Source organism: Crocuta crocuta, unplaced genomic scaffold (genome assembly GCF_008692635.1).
Source record: "Crocuta crocuta isolate KB4526 unplaced genomic scaffold, BGI_CrCroc_1.0 scaffold144, whole genome shotgun sequence".
NCBI lineage: Eukaryota > Metazoa > Chordata > Mammalia > Carnivora > Hyaenidae > Crocuta > Crocuta crocuta.
Genome location: NW_027529669.1, coordinates 279636 through 296872, shown reverse-complemented (window position 1 = coordinate 296872; position 17237 = coordinate 279636). Strand labels below are relative to the sequence as shown.

Here is a 17237-nt window from a genome sequence, read left to right as displayed (position 1 = left end):
GGGGGGTAGATATTGTCGCAGGCGTCCGAATCTTTAAAGTTTATATCTGGGCAGGAAAATATTTACTCTAGAAAGTGTGGTGCATGGGACAATGTCACTCAAAATTTAAAGACTCAGTCAGGACTCCTGTGGGAGTGTAAATTCATGCAAAATCTTTGAAAAGCAAATTGGCTCAGTGAGTCAAGAGCCATAAAAATATCCATCATCTTTGACTCAGAAATCTCATTTCTGGGGCTGGGGCCTAAAACAATTGCTCCAAATACAGGAAAAGATGTTTGCTCTGGTGTTATTTATAATAGCAAAAACAAAACAGGAGAAATGGAAACATCCCTTCTGCCCGTTTACAGGAGAAGAGAGAGAGATGAGGGGCATCTTCTAGGACCCATCTGGCAGTGTGCCTCTTATGAAGAGCACAGGGTAGCATAGAAGCATTTACAACAAGGCTAGAAATGATAGTTACATAGAAATTTATAGACACTAGACTTTCAACCACCAGCACAAGATGATGGGGACCGTGGTTTTAAAAATCGAGTGGCATATGGGGCGCCTGGGTGGCTCAGATCATTAAGTGTCCAACTTCAGCTCACATCATGATCTCGCAGTTCAGGAGTTCAAGCCCCACGTCAGGCTCTGTGCTGACAGCTCAGAGCCTGGAGCCTGCTTCAGATTCTGTGTCTCCCTCTCTCTCTGCCCCTCCCCCACTTGTACTCTGTCTCTCTCTCTCTCAAAAATAAATACACATTAAAAAAAATTTTTCAAACTAGTGGAATAAAACAGACAAAAATGTATTTATGCTTGTGTTTGGGCGATGGGATCCAAAAAAGCCATGGCTAGGCTTTGGGGGGTTTGTTTTTTGCGTGTGTGTGTGTGTGTGTGTGTATTTTTCAACAGTTTGTAAATGGAGTGTTTCATTTTTACAATGGAAAATAATTATTGGCCTTCAAATCAGAAACCCCATCATGAGTTTTTGCTTTAACATCTAAGTGAAAAGTTTTAATGGAAATCATTTTTCCAGAATTTTTTTCATTTGTATCGTTTACTCTAGTGGTGTTAAAATTCTGCTACTCCAGGCACATTAACACATCTTTGCTCCCTCAAAATGCCCACATCTTCTTAGCTTTCACCTCCATACAAGGAGGATATGGGGGGGCGGGGAGAACAGAAGCAATTATGATATACACAGCTAAATATAGACTGCTGTTTACACAGGAGGACCCAGAGGAAGTTAAGATAAAATTTTCCACTGGATGACCTCATTTGCCTAAAACACTGAGTTGTCCTGGTCAGATCTTAGAGACACCAGCCTTCTGTGTTCTGGGCCAGCAGCCCGCAGAAAACGGATACGTGGGTACTGCCGAAATGGGGAAGACGGAGGGTCTGAGCCTGAGAAATCACTCCCTCCAGGCTGGCATCGAGGCGAGTGAGCTGAGAACAGTGGGCGGGGCCTCAGTGGGGCCTCGGTGGGTGGGGCTTAGGTGGGAGGGGCCGAGTGGGGCCTCAGTAGCTTCTCAGAAGTTCCCTCCCAGCAGCCCTTGCGAAAAGGAGAAACACCAATCAGAAAGGACTGGCGTTCACATCTTGAATCCTAAAAACGGTCAGGGAGTATCTAGGTAAGTAAGAGACCAGAAGCTCCTATGGTGCCCCCTGAGTGCCTGCTCTGAGCTCCTGTTTCAAATTGCAGACACACTGTGTCAAAGAAGAATCATCAAGTCATCTGGGAGCCCGGCCTGAGTAAACGCAGGGCAGCGAGGATTGTTGCGAAAGGGCATCTTTTTGCAGTCTGTTTGAGTTAGCCTGTAAGTATGGCCGCTCTGTTTAGGAGAATGAAGGGGACGGTTAACAAATACACAAGGAAGCAAACAGAACGGGCACTGCCTTCAGAAGTCACTCACTGTGTCAGAGACACCCCTGGTTTGGCAGCCTCTGGGTGGCTTGGAAGGGTCCTGGGTCTTTGAACCCTCTGACTTTCTCCCAACCCAGAGCCCTCCCATCCTGAATACCCTTCCCACCTCTGTCCATGGACCTTTTGTTCAGCCAGTCAGACTGCTGATATTTTTTAAAGTTTATTATTTTCAGAGAGAGAGGAGCAAGTCTGAGCAGAAGAGGAACAGACAGAGAGGGTAAGAGAGAATCCCAAACAGGCTCCACGATGTCAATACAGAGCCCTTTGTGGAGCCGGGTCCTACCAACCGTGAGATCATGACCTGAGCCAAAATCAAGAGTCAGATGCTCAACCAACTGAGCCACCCAGGCAACCCTGGATTTTTTTAAATAAACTTTTAAAAGGGGACATTTTGGAGTATAATAAACCCTATATAGGAGCGCCTGGGTGGCTCAGTCAGTTAAGCATCCGACTTCGGCTCAGGTCATGATCACACCATTCGTGGGTTCAAGCCCTGTGTCAGACTCTGTGCTGACGGCCAGCTCAGAACCTGGAGCCGGTTTCGGATTCTGTATCTCCCTCTCTCTCTGACCCTCCCCTGCTCACGCTGTCTCTCTCTCCCTCTCTCTCTCTCTCTCTCTCTCTCTCTCTCTCAGAAATAAATAAAACATTAAAAAAATTTAATAAACCCTATACATCCTTTTTCTAGGTTCAACAATGATTAACTCATGGCCAATCTTGTTTCATCTTCAGTCCCATCATTTCCTCCTTCCCTACCAATTATTTTGAAGCAAATCCAAACATTGCACAATTTCATCCATATATATATCATATATATATGATAAAATCCTTCTAAAGTCATTGTCACTATAGGGTGCCTGGATGGCACAGTCAATTGAGCATCTGACTCTCAATTTTGGCTCAGATCATGATCCCAAAATCATGATTGATCCCCACATCCTGCTCTGCACTGGGTGTGGAGCCTGCTTAAGACCTAAGACCATCTCTCCCACACCCTCTGCCTTTCTCCCACCCACTCTCACTCTCTCTCTCTAAAAAAAAAAAAAAAAAATTGTCACTACGCCATGCTCAACCTCGAAAAAACTAATAATAATTCCTCAATATGATCAAGTATCCAGGCAAGGTCTAACTTTTCCTGATTATCTCATACATATTTTTGTTTGTTTACTTGAATCAGGATCCAAATAAGGTTTTTATACTTGTGACCAATTGTCATGTCTCAAGACAAAGAGCTAAATTCTGAAACTACAAAATCCAAATTTAGAGCAGGTAGCAGAGTGGCAGTCTTAACAGGTGCCAATCATTAAACCCAAACACTCATTCACTGATTCATCAACAAATATTTATCCAGGAGCTCTGGTGCCCAAGGCCTATGTGCTATACTGGTATATATTGGTGGCTGGGATTATTCCCAGAGCCACATGTATCATAGAGGGAGTCTGGTGAAGATGGCAGAATTGATCAAATGATCACACAAGTGAATGTGGCAATTAAAAGGTTGTGAAGTGCAATGAAGAAAGGTGCTACATACACCAATAACATGGAGTTTACATAACTCTAAAAAACAAAATTAGGATCAACAGGTTGAAGTGTTGGGGAATCACATTTGGTCCCAGTAGAGGGAAGAACTCAAAAATAGCCAGACATGAAAAGAAGCAGGACCATAGGATCCATAACCAAAAGAAACACCAAGCACCAGAAACAGATCCATAAATGACACAACTGATAGTAGACAGTATTAAAAATAACCATCACTTGCATGGAGGAGGACACTTGTGGGAATGAGCACTGAGTGTTATGTGGAAACTAATTTGACAATAAACTATTTGTAAAAAAATAAATAAATAAATAACCATCACTTCATATGTCCAAAAAAGAAAATGTGATCATGATAAGAATAGACATGAACAATATTTAATAAGACCCCAGGTGGACTTCTAGAGATGAAAAATAAATCTGGGTGGACTTACTGCAGAAGAAAACAAGTAATGAACTTGATGATATAATAACAAAAACCATTTCGGTGCCCTGTGACATAACATCAAACATATGTTTAATTGGAATTCAAGAAGAGGAGAAAGAGAGGGACAAAACAGAAGAAATAATAAGATTTTTCCAAATTTGATGAAAATTATAAACCCACAGATACAAACCCAAGAACAAGGAGCATGAAGAAAACTGCATTAAGCCATATCATAATCACAATACTTAAAACCAGCAATTTTTTGGGTTTTTTAAAAAATATTTTTATTTATTTCTAGGAGAGAGAGAGAGAGACAGCGTGAGCAGGGGAGGGTCAGAGAGAGAAGGCGTCACAGACCGAAACAGGCTCCAGGCTCTGAGCTGGCAGTCAGCACAGAGCCCAACACGGGGCTCGAACCCACAAACCGTGAGATCATGACCTAAGCGAAAGTCGGACGCTTAACCGACTAAGCCACCCAGGTGCCCCAATTTTTTGTTTTTTTGAGAAAAATCTTAAAAGCAGCCAGAGAAAAAAAGACATACAGAAAAACGTTAAGAATGACTGCAGACTTCTCATCATAAGCAATGCAAATGAGAAGATAGTGGAGTGACAACTGGGAAAAAAACTACCAGCGTAAATTTCTACACACAGAAAATCTCTCAAAAATGAAAAAAAAAAAAAAGGACCATTTCAGACATGAAAGCTGAGAGAAGCCATCGCCAGCAAACCACTAGTACAATGAAATCTTCAAGTAGGTTTTTCAGGCAGAATGAAAATTACGTCAAAAGAAAATTTGGAGGGGTGCCTGGGTGGCTCAGTTGGTTAAGCATCTGACTCTAGATCTCAGCTCAGGTCTTGATCCCAGCGTTGTGAGTTCAATCCACACAATGGGCTTCATGCTGGATGTGAAGCCTACTTAAAAAAAGAAAGGAAGGAAGAAAGGAAGGAATGAACGAACGAAAAGAAAGAAAAGAAAATTTGAATTTATATAAAGGAAGAGCCCCAGAAATAGTAAATAGTTGGGTAAACATAAAGCCTAATTTTATTAAATTATTTAAATCTCCTTAAAATGTAATTGATAGTTTAAAGTAAATGTATAGAGGGGCGCCTGGGTGGCTCAGTCGGTTGGGTGTCTGACTTCAGCTCAGGTCATGATCTCACAGCTCGTGGGTTCGAGCCCCGCATCAGGCTCTGTGCTGACAGCTAGCTCAGAGCCTGGAGCCTGCTTCAGATTCTGTGTCTCCCTCTCTCTCTGACCCTCCCCTGCTCACACTGTCTCTCTCTGTCTCTCAAAAATAAATAACATTTTTAAAAATTGTAATAAAAAATAAATAAATAAATAAAGTAAATGTATAGAAGTAAAATGTATGACAGCAATAGCACAAAGGCCAGGAGGGGAGAAGTGGAAGGCTAGTGGTATAAGGGTCTCACACCATATGTGAAGTGGTAAAATATTTCTTGAAGACAGACTGTGATAAGTTAAATGTCTACATTATAAATCCTAAAGCGATCACTAAAAGAACAAAAAGGTTCAGCTAATAAGTAAATAGCAGTGATAAAATGAAATCATAAAAAGAACACAAAAAGAGGAGGGGGGAGGAACAAAGAATAGATGGCACAAATAGAAACCAAATAACAAAGTGATATTTTTAAATCTAACCATATCAGGGGCGCCTGGGTGGCTTAGTCGGTTAAGCGTCCGACTTTCGCTTAGGTCATGATCTCGCAGTTCGTGGGTTCGAGCCCCGCGTCGGGCTCTGTGCTGACTGCCAGCTCAGAGCCTGGAGCCTGTTTCAGCCTGTGACTCCCTCTCTCTCTGACCCTCCCCTGTTCACGCTGTCTCTCTCTCTCTCTCCTAGAAATAAATAAAACATTAAAAAAAAAAATTTAAATCTAACCACATCAGTAGGTGCCCCAACCAAGAGGTAGAGATGATCAGATTGGATAAGAAAGCAAGACACAGCAATATACTCTCTACAAGGAATCCACTTCAAGTGTAAAGAATACGGGGTGCCTGGGTGGCTCAGTCGGTTAAGCATCCAACTCTTGGTCTTGGCTCAAGTCATGATTTCATGGTTTGTGAGTTTGAGCCCCATGTCGGGCTTTGTGCTGTCTGTACAGAGCCTCCTTGGGATTCTGTCTCTCCCTCTCACTGCCCCTCCCCAGCTCATGTGTGCTCGCTCTCTCTCAAAATGAATGAATGAATGAATGAATGAATGAATGAATGAAACAAATGTGTTGAGGCATCTGGTTGGCTCAGTTGGTTGAACGTCTGACTTCGGCTCAGGTCATGATCTCACGATTTGTGAGTTGGAGCCCTGCATTGGGCTCTCTGCTGTCAGCGCAGAGCCTGCTTCAGATCCTCTGTCTCCCTCTCTCTGTGCCCCTCCCCCACTGTGCTCTCTCTCCCTCTCTCAAAAATAAATAAACATTTAAAAAATTTTAAAGGACAAGTGGGTCAGAAGTAAAAACATGGAAAAAGATCTATCTCACCAACAAGAACGCGGGAGTTGCTATAAAACGTCAGACAAATTTTAGAGCAGGAATATTACCTGGGGTAAGGGTCATTTCATAATAATAAAGGAGCAAATGCATAATCATAAATATTGGTCCAGCTAACAACAGAGCTTCAAAATACATAAAGCACGCTGCCATTATTCACAGACAGCATAATTGGGTACATAGAAACCCCAAACATAGGGAGAAGCACTATTAGGATGAATAAGTAATTTACCAAAGTCACTGGATATATAGTCGATATAGGATCTCTTCCATTTAAGCCATTCTGGTGGGTGTATAATAGTATCACATTGTAGTTTAATTTATATTCCCAGGATGACATTTTAATATACTTATTGACTACTGAGAAATGTTCTTTTGTAATGTACTGGTACAAGTCTTTTGCCTATTTTTCTGTTGGCTTGTCCGTCTTTTTCCTGTATTGATTTGTAGGAGTGCCTTAAATATTCTGTATAGGACTCCTTTGACAGCAGACCTATGACGAATACTCTCTTCCACTCTCTGTGGTTTGCCTTTTCACTTTCGTTCCAGCTGTAAATCTACCACCTTTGTGATTGCTTTGCTCTGCTTCGTGATTCTGCAGCCGGACTCTGAGGATGGCATTTCTCCTTTGCCAGCTGGCTTGATGCTGTGTTTTGTCAGGCAGAAGATACCGAGGCTCACAATGAGGCTGGAAGGTGAAGAGTTACTTTTTTTCTTCTGCTGTTACATTTTTGCATGGAACACCCAATGGAGCAGTGTGCCGGGGCCCTGGCTTGTTTACCACAGTGGCCAGTACTTTCCAGCCTTTGTTATTGCTGTAGCGGACAGGATGTTCTTGAAGCGGCCATGCCCCCCGCCCTCCAGAGACCTGATTCTTGGCCTTACAGGGCTCTCCTTCTAAGTTTTTTTTTTTTTTTTTAAGATTTTATTTTTAAATAATCTCTACACCCAGTGTGGGGCTTGACCCCACAACCCCATGATCGAGAGTCACACACTCCCCTGACTAAGCCAGCGAGGTGCCCCTAGGTTTTTAAGCTCCTTCCTTGTTCACTTTTCCCTCAGCCTTGGGATAGATGCCACTTCCTGAAATTACTACCTTTATTATATCTTAGCACTTTCCTCTACCTTTTTAAACCTTAAATCACCTTCTTCTTTTTCTTTATATTGTATTTCTTTATATTAAATGTTCCTGATCATACTATTGGTATAATAATTCTGGATTCTGACTTACACTCTCTTGCTGGTGGCATTTAGTGGACAAAAAGTTCTTATTCTTAAGAGGCTTTGACAGCTCCTCTGAGAATCAGTTGGTCCAATATGTGATGGTCTAGTTCGGAGCTTTCTATTTGGTTCCATTGAACTGGATAGTTATCTTCACACCAGTACCACACTGTCTCGATTCATGTAGCTGTGTAACAAAGTCTTGAAATCAGGTAGGATAAGTTTTCCAACTTTGCCCTTTTCCTCTGTTGTTTTGGCCCTGCTAGGTCCTTTGAATCTTCATGTAAATGTTAGAAACGGCTTGCCAATTTCAATAAAAATGTCTTCTGGTACTTTAATTGGAACTGTGTTGAATCTCTAGGTGGATCTAAGTTGAACTGACATTTTTTTTAAGCAGTCTCCACACCCAACATGGGGCTTGAACTTATGACCCTGAAATGGAGAGTTGCATGCTCTACTGACTAAGCCAGCCAGGCGCACCAAACTGACAGCTCAACACTGTGGAGTCTTCTGATCCATGAACATTGTGTTAGTCTGCTCAGGCCGCCATAACAAAGCACCACAGATGGTGTGGCTTAAACACCAGGCATTTATTTCTCACAGTTCTGGAGGCTGCAAAGCCCAAAGTCAAGGCGCCGGCAAGGCAGGTTTCATCCTGAGGCTTTTCCTCTGCTACATCTCACTATGCTCACGTGACTTCTTTGTGTGCACACGGGAGAGAAGGAGAGAGGGAGACACAGAAAGAGAGCTCTCTGGGGGCGCCTCTCATAGGGATACTAATCCTATTGAATCAGATCTCCACCCTCTTGACCTCATTTAATTTTAGCTGCTTCCTCGGAGGCCACAAATACAGTCACATTGGGAGTTAGGACTTCAACACATGAATGGGGGCGAGGTAGGGGAGGAGTATACAATTTAGTCCATAGCAAACATCATATATCTCCTATTATTTAAGCCTTCTTTGATCTCTCTCAACTACTTAAAAATCTTTTCCGTGTGTTGCATGTTTTTCATCAAATATATCTCCACGTATTTAATATTTTAATGCTATTATTGGTGATGTCTTTAAGAATTTCAGTTTCCAGTTGTTTATTGCTAGCGTGGAGAAATAGAACTGATTTTTGTTCATAATAGACTTTGTATCCTAAAACTTCTCTACACTCACTTCTCTGTTCTTGTAGCTTTCTTTAGGATTTTCTACTTTTAAAAAACCATGTCATCTGTGAACCAAGATGGCTTTGTTTCTACTTTTCTGTCTGTTTACATGTTTTTCCTTTTGTTTGTTGGTTGGTTTTGCCTTATTGCACCTGTTAGAATCTCCAGCTGTGACATGGTGAGAGCATTCACTTGCCTTTTTCCCAATCTTGGGGAGGAAATAGTCAATATTTCACCATTAAGTATGATGTTAACTATAGGGTTGGGGTTTTTATAAGCTTTTACTCATTTTAAGACAGAGAGTGAGAGAACGCTTGCGTGCAAGCTGCAGAGGGGCAGAAAGAGAGGGAGACAGAGAATCCCAAGCCAGCTCTGTGCCTTCAGTGAAGAGCCCAACAGAGGGCTCGATCCCACACACTATGAGACCATGTCCTGAGCAGAAATCAAGAGTCAGATGCTTAACCAACTGAGCCACCCAGGTGCCCCAGCTGTAGGATTTTCCTTACATGACTTTGGTCAAGTTGAGGAAGTTTCCTTCTATTCATTGTTTCCTGAGAGTAACTATCATAAATGGGGAAATAACTGTCATATACGTTTTTCCATTGAGCTGACCGTGTAGTTTTTCTCTTTCACTCTATTAATAAAATTAATTACACTAATTGATTTTTTAATATTAAACCAACCATGCTTTCCTGGAATTAGCCCCATTAGGGACATGATGCATTATCCTTTTTACATATTTCTGGACTTGATTTCTTAAAGTTTTGTTAAGACTGTTTGCATCTCTGTTCATAAGGGATGCTATTCTATGGTTTTCTTCGCTTATAATGTCTTTGGTTTGGGTATCACGTAACACTCTCTTCACAAAGTGAGCTGTGAAATCTTCTCTATTTTTGGAAAACATTTGTATAAGATTGGTATTATTTCTTCCTTGCTGTTTGATATAATTCACCAATGATATCATGTGGGCCTTGATTTTTCTTTGTTTTTTTAATGTTTATTACTTTGAAAGAGAGAGACACAGGAGAAAGAATCTGAAGCAGGCACCATGCTCAGTGCAGAGCCTGACATGGGACTCAATCTCACAACTGTGAGATCATAACCTGAGGACCTGAGCCGAAATCAGGAGTCGGATGCTTAACTGACTGAGCCACCCAGGCACTCCCTTGAGTTTTCTTTATAAGAAGGCTTTTCAAATTATAAATTTAACTTCTTTAATAAAAATAAGGTTATTTGGGTTTTCTATTTCTTTTTGAGTCAGTTCCAGTCATTTGCCTCTTTGAAGAAATTTGTAAATCTCTTAAGTTGTTGAATTTGTTGGCATAAAGTTGTTTATATTATTTCCTTAATATCTCTTTAATGTCTGTAGGCTATATAGTGAGATCTCCACATTTATTCTCGATATTGGTAATTTGGTTCTTTTTCATTTTTTTCTTGATTATCCTAGCGCTGGGTTTATTACTTATTCATTTTTTTTACTTATTCATTATTTTTTAAAGTATCTTTTGTTTCCACTAATTCTACTCTTTGTTTTCTATTGCATTTATTTCTGCAGTAATCTTTATAGTTTCTTCCTTTTATTATTTTGAGTTTATTTGGCTTTTCTGTTTCTTCCTAAAGTGGAGATTTAAGTCATTCATTTTAAACCTTTCTTCTTTTCTAATATAAGCATTTAAAGCTCTAGATGTTTCTCTAAGCTCTGTTTTAGTTGCATCCTTGATAGTCTGATATGTTGCTTTCATTATCACCCACTTCAAAATATTTGTGATTTCTTCTTTGACTTGAGGATTCTATTGTTGTTGCTTAATTATCAAATATTAAGGTGATAATTTATTTTACTTTAAGATTTTATTTTTTTAAGTAATCTCAACACCCAACATAGGGCTTAAACTCACAACACTGAAATCATGAGTCATAGGTTCCACCCATGGACCAGCCCACCGCCCCTAGGGCGATATTTTAGAAACTTCCTTATTATTGAAATCTACTTTAATCCTACTGTGCTCAGAGGACATATTCTATATTGCCAATTCTTTTAGCTATTGATTCTTGTTTTATTACTTAGTATATGGTCTATCTCTGTGAAGACCCCTGTGCAATTGAAAAGAAAATCTATTCTGCCAGTGTTCGTGATAACGTTCTGCAAATAACAGTTAGGTTGATTTGGCTGACAGTGTTGTTCAGATTTCTAGAGCCTTACTGATTTTCTGTGTTTTTTCTATCAACTACTGATCATTGCCACTTATCGTTCTATAAGTTTTTCATTCATGTGTTTTGCAACTCTGTTACTAGATATATTCAGATTTAGAGTTGTTAACGCCTTCTGTATTTCAGCTATGTTTACCCCATGTGGCTAAAGCAAAAAAACACAAAGACACCAACCAAAGCTACCTGTGACTGCTTTTTTTCATAAATTCCAATTTTAAATAAGTAGTAATAGAGAAGAGCAAAATCAGAAGAATAAAAATCAAGCACCATGCCACCTCTAGAGAGATAAGCAGCATCAGCATTTTAGAACATCTTTCAAAATGCTTTCCGTGAATATTGCAACATCCTTTTATAACTGAATAATCACAAACATGTTTATGTCATGGTTATTATTCTCCATTATTCTTAGTGGCCATGTAATATTCCATGGTATGAATAACCATAATAAAATTCACTTCACATGACATTTACATTTATCTGTTTAATTTTTATAGAAAGGTATCCATTCAGTGGGGTCTTCCTTTTCAACTTTTTCCCTCTGTTCTAGTACCTTTCCTCTCAGTTTCCGGTAAACCTTTAGTAATTCGGGCCCCAGGAGGAGCCCTGTGAGCCTCTGGGGCTACTCCTCCAAATAACAGCCATCCGTTCCCTGTTCTTCTGAAATGTTTGTTCCACTGACTCCGCGTCTACCTAAGCGTACTATCTATCATCTTTCCCCTCTAACATCGTTCTAAATACGTGGTTGTGGGAAGCGAATTCAATTCACTGATTTCTTGTAAAGGTTGAGCCTTTACGGAGCCATTTGTATACCACGCTTGGCATTTGCAGTGCACTCCGCTGGAACCCCTCCTGGGTCCTCTGGGATCCCTTTCACCAGCTCTGCATGCCCACTCCCACACTGGGTACTTCGCAGCGAACAGCTTCCACTGAAGACTTTCAGAGAATTGACCTTGGGCACCAACGCTGCTTCCCTCTGGGAATTTCACACTTTCCCCTCGGCAGCCGATACCCAATAACTGACTGATTTGGGAGCATAAACACCTGGTAATTTTGATTCTAGGCAGCAAAGCTCTGAAGAGTAATTGGTGCACCTCAGCTCCCCACGGGATCAGGCTGAGTCTGGAACCGGAAACCTCACCTTTGCTTGGTTTCTTCTCTTCCCTATCCTGCCTCTCCCCTTCCCCTCCAGGTTTCTTCTGACAGCAGACTTAAAATCACTGGCACCCGAATCTTTGGCCCAGGCTCTTCTTTTGGTAGAGGGCATCAAAGCACCCCCTAAGGCATCACTCAGAGAAGGCTTCTGCCCAACTCTCACCCACACGACGATCCAAAAACCCAAGGAAAGTGGTGTGTCCGCCTTCAAAGCAACTTGAATCTGAACATCTATGCTCGCACCAAAAGAATAATAGGTGTTTTTATTCACCTTACAAAAGACTTTACAACAAGGTTCTAAATACAGGGGACTCCGCTCGCGCGCTCAAAATAAAATTACAAAATGTTACCCAAAAAATTGACCCAGAGCGACTTTTCCAGAAATAATGTATCCTATATAAAGCAGTGCCCTGTATAGCAGCCCAATAATTGAGACTTTGAAATCTCTGGCGAAAGTGGCCTTCTCCTGCGGCCCCCTGGTAAGTTTCGGACTCTTCTCCTCCGCCCCCTCCCTCGCCCCCCCCCCGGGAGTTGCCATGGTGACCGTGGGACTTTGACCTCTGGAGTAGCTCAGACTCAGAAGAAAGGCTTTCCGCTGGCCTAGAAGCGGGAAGCTGAGATGCAAATGGCATTCTCCCTGGTCATTCGGGCAGATAGTCGACTAGTTTTAGGCTCGGAGACGTGAGCGAAGTACCCAACGACTTCAGATGCGGGGGGGCTGACACGGGGCTCCCCCTGCCGCTCCCGAGTAGAAGCCATAACAATACACGTCGCCCTGAGCCCCATTCAGACAGAGGCCCGCACGCAAAGAAAGGCCATCCTCAGGGAGGCGGGTTCGGGCTGAATGGTTCTAATTAATTTATTATTGGAGTTCACGGATATAAAGAGAGGGTCACTACAAATGTAAATGACGCTGTTTTTATCCCAGGATCTAAGGCACTTAACCAAGGAAATGAAAGCTAGCTCACATTTGTTTAATTAGCTCATTTGAATAGAAGAGAGGCCAGGGAGGGACAAAAGGCTTGTGCTCAGGAACTTGCCCGCGCGAATCCTCCCTCACCCCCCCCTTCACCGGGAGGCCCCCGCTGAGCTCCTGCCGAAGTACTTTTTTTTTTTAAGGTTATTAATGTTTGCAATTATAAAAATAGTTGGTGCTCACCGTCACAAGTCAAACAATACAAAATGTATTTGAAGTTACTGCCTCCCCTCCCATTCCAGTCACTGGAGGTCATCAGTGCTGACATCCCCGAGAATACAGTCTTCCATAGCTTCCTCGGCGCTCACTTCAGCCAACATAACCACTGCCCTTGATGGGCCCTCCCTCTGCCCCCCTGCTCAGCGCTGCTCCTGCGACTTAACGTGATCTCATGGCATCATGGAGATTTCTCCTCATAATACCTCCATAGTACTCTGTAATTACTATCATTTATGTAATGATTATCAATATAATTTTATCTAATTTTTGTCCCATGTTTGCTACACCTGTCTTTCAAGATTCACCTCCTTCCCTCACTGGCTAAGGGGAAAGGGAAAAACACCAAAGTGAACAAATAGAGGGTCATTGAGCTAAATCGCCTGAGGGTCTGCCCTCAAAAATAAAAAGTATAAAGCAAGGGCGCCTGGATGGCTCAGTTGGTTAAGCATCCGACTCGGGCTCAGGTCACGATATTAGGGTTCCTGAGCTCGAGCCCCGCTTGAGCTGGAGCCCTGAGGGCTCCGTGATGACAGCACGGAGGCTGCCTGGAATTTTCTCTCTCCCCCTCTCTCTCTCCACCTCTTTCTCTCCCCTTCTCTCTCCATCTCTCTCTCTGTCTGTGTCTCTCTCTGTCTCTGTTCCTCACTCACTCGTTCCCTCTCTCTCCCTCTGTCTCTCTCAAATAAATAAATAAATACAATAATTTATCCAACATTCCTCTATTGATGGACAGTTCTTTTTTTTTTTTTACATAAACCGGTATTTATATTGAAACTGTTCTACGATCATGATCATAGCATTCAAAAAAAGACATGAGCAACTACTTTCATTTAAATGATGCCTTTGTTTGATGGACAATTCTGATTATACCCAGCTTTTGCTACTATAAATAGGGTCAATCTTTTGTGTGCATATATATATATATATATATATACACCTTATTGTACGTATACAATATTGTATGTTTTATTATATATTGTATATACCTTTTATATCTTCACACTGATGTTATTATTTCTGTAAAATACATTCTCAAAATTGGAGCCAAATGATGTGCTTGCTCATTTTTACTTCTAAAAGTCATCCTGAGATTACTTTTTCAAAAAGGTTTAGCAATTCACGCTGCTAAACCCATCAGCAGTCTCTGTTTACCCACGCACTTGACAAGACTGAATGTTATCAGTCTAATTTCTGCCGATCTGATGAGTGAAACCAGAACTAATTGTTGTTTTGTTTTCCGTTTCCCTGACTACAAATAGAGTTGCATGTCTTTTCAAATGCTTGTCGGTCATCTGTATTCTCTCATCTGTTGAACGTCTGCTCATATCCTTTGTCTGGTTTTTTTTTTTTTTTTTTAAGTTTTGCCTTTTCCTTATCAGGTTATACATTCACAATATTATTTATTGTCTGTCACAGGTATTATCATTGTTAGTTTTTTGACTTAGTACGACTCAATCATTTTTGTCCATTCTCTGTTGGTTTCACTTGCGAATATCAGCTTTCACCGTTTTTTTCCAAGTTAATGGACGAAGGTGCAAGGCTGGGGGAAAGCACGCCATGACTATGGACCAGAACAGAGGAGGTTCAAGTGATCAGAGCAGTGAGTTTGTGTCAGGAGGCTGGGAAAGCCAAGTTGACAGAATTTAGCATCATTAATACTCTTATATCTGGCGGAGGGTGAGTAACTTTTCCAGAATTCAGTAAGTCTCTTTGTTCAGCTTTTCCTTAAGATTTTATTTTTAAATATTCTCTGCACTAAATGTGGGGCTCAAACTCACAACCCTGAGATCAAGAGTCATGTGCTCTACCAATTGAGCCTGCCAGGTGAGATGCCCCTCTTTGTTCTGCTTTGAATGTTCCTCTCCCTCTCGGAATAGAGCCTTTCTCCCACATCCCTTTATCTAGCTCACTCCTACTCATTTCTCCAAACTCAGCTCAAACATCACCTCCTCTGAAAAGCCTTCCTTGATCCACCCACCAGCTGACCTTGATGCCCCTCCTAAGCGTAGTTCTATTCCAGCTCTCGTCATATCATACCATAAGGCACTCGTCAGCTGGTCAGTACCCTGAGCAGGACCCCCAGGGCTGCCTGGGGGCTCAGTCAGCAAAGCGTCTGACTCTTGATTTCGGCTCAAGTCATGATCTTGCAGTTCGTGAGTTTGAGCCCCACATCGGGCTCTGCACTGACAGTACAGAGCCTGCTTTGGATTCTCTGTCTCCCTCTCTCTCTCTGCCCCTTCCTTGCTGGTGCTCCCTGTGTCAAAAATAAATAAACATAAAAAAAAAAAAATAGAGCAGGACTCTCTTTGGATCGCAAGTCCATTCCCAGGGTCCAGTACCTTCGTGAGTTCCATTTGTTCAGGTAGCTTGAACAACTTTGGCAAACTTTTCCTTGGCACCACAATGCCAGGTGCCATGAGGGTGATAGAAGAATTACAACACATGCCCTGGTATCAGAGTGGTTAAAAGCTAGCTGAGGCATAATAAAACACTAAAATGGAGATAGTAGTGCCTGAGAGTGATTACACTTCGGTAGCGTATCATGTAATTGAAAATATAAATGCGATAGAAGCCCTGGGTGAGGGCGCACACGGACAAGTCATGGAGGATGTGGAATCTGATCTGGGCTGTGAAGGGTGGGTGGGATTTGGGCAGGGAGTCAGAAGAAACAAGGGTAGCCAGGTAGGGGCAGCAATGGGCACGTGGGAGTGGGAAAGGGCACGTGGTGATTATGTGACAGCAGGGAGACCCAAGTGAGTGATGGGAGAGCTTTTGCAAGGAAGAGAAGGAAACCGGAGTTGGACAGCATCTAGCTCCAGCCAGGAATTTCTGGATTACACACACACACACACACACACACACACACACACACACACACACACAGATGTCCATATCCGAATCCCCAGAGCCTGTGACTCTTCTGCATTATGTGGCAAAAGGGAATTAAGGCTGCTCGTCAGCTGACCTGAAACCAGATTATCCTGAATTATCTGGGAGGGTCCAGCATAATCACATGGGTCCTCAAAAATGGAACAGAGAAGCAGAAGGGAGTCTGAGGGAGCTGTGACCACTGGAAAAGGTCAGAGTGACGCAGTGTGAGAAGGATTCTGCTCACCGTTGCTGGCTGTGAAGGTGGAGGAAGGAATCAACGAGCCTAGGAACACGGGCAGGCTCTGCATGCTGGAAAGGACAAGGACACAGATTCTCCCCTAAAGCTTCCAGAGAGGAAAACAGCCATGCAGGCATCTTGCTTTTAGCCCACAGAGACCCTTTCAGGCTTCTGACGTACTGGGCTGTAAGATGATAAATATGTATTGGTTAAGCCACTAAGTTGGATGTACTATGTTACAGCAGCAGTAGGACATGGACACGGGATGGACTCAATCGAATTTGCATCCACACATAACTCAGCTCTGTCTATTCTGGTGCTCAATAAATGCTTCCTTTTTTAAAAAAAATTTTTTAATGTTTATTTATGTTTTACAGAGAGACAGACAGACAGAGTGTGAGCAGGGGAGAGGCAGAGAGAGAGGGAGACACAGAATCCGAAGCAGGCTCCAGGCTCCGAGCTGTCAGAACAGAGCCTGATGTGGGGCTCGAACTCACAAACTGCGCGATCATGACCTGAGCTGAAGTCGGACGCTCACCCGACTGAGCCACCCAGGCACCCCAATAAATGTTTCCCTGATGCACCTGCAAAGGACTACTGACTCGACACCCCTCCCCGAGAACATAAAGCAAACTCCATCAGCATCCACGGGCTTAGAGCCACGCGGTCCAGGTCAGTTTGCTCTCGGCACAGATTTTGCCTTTCCTGTTATAAAATAACACCAAGGCAAGCACTATCCTTCTGTTTTTGAAACAGTTTGCTTGTCCTAAGCAGATTTCCCAAGTCAAAGGTGATGGACAATTTTTATGGCTCTGGACCCATCTAGCCC

The 17237-nt window shown here is 42.4% G+C and overlaps 1 long non-coding RNA gene across 1 annotated transcript; it reads left to right on the top strand.

Annotated features, from left to right (window-relative positions):
• Positions 1–1607: 1607 nt before the first annotated feature.
• Positions 1608–12448, top strand: LOC144230542 (uncharacterized). Its single transcript, XR_013334785.1, has 3 exons — positions 1608–1796; positions 6918–7063; positions 12142–12448. It is a non-coding gene; the product is annotated as an uncharacterized LOC144230542 (long non-coding RNA).
• Positions 12449–17237: the final 4789 nt, after the last annotated feature.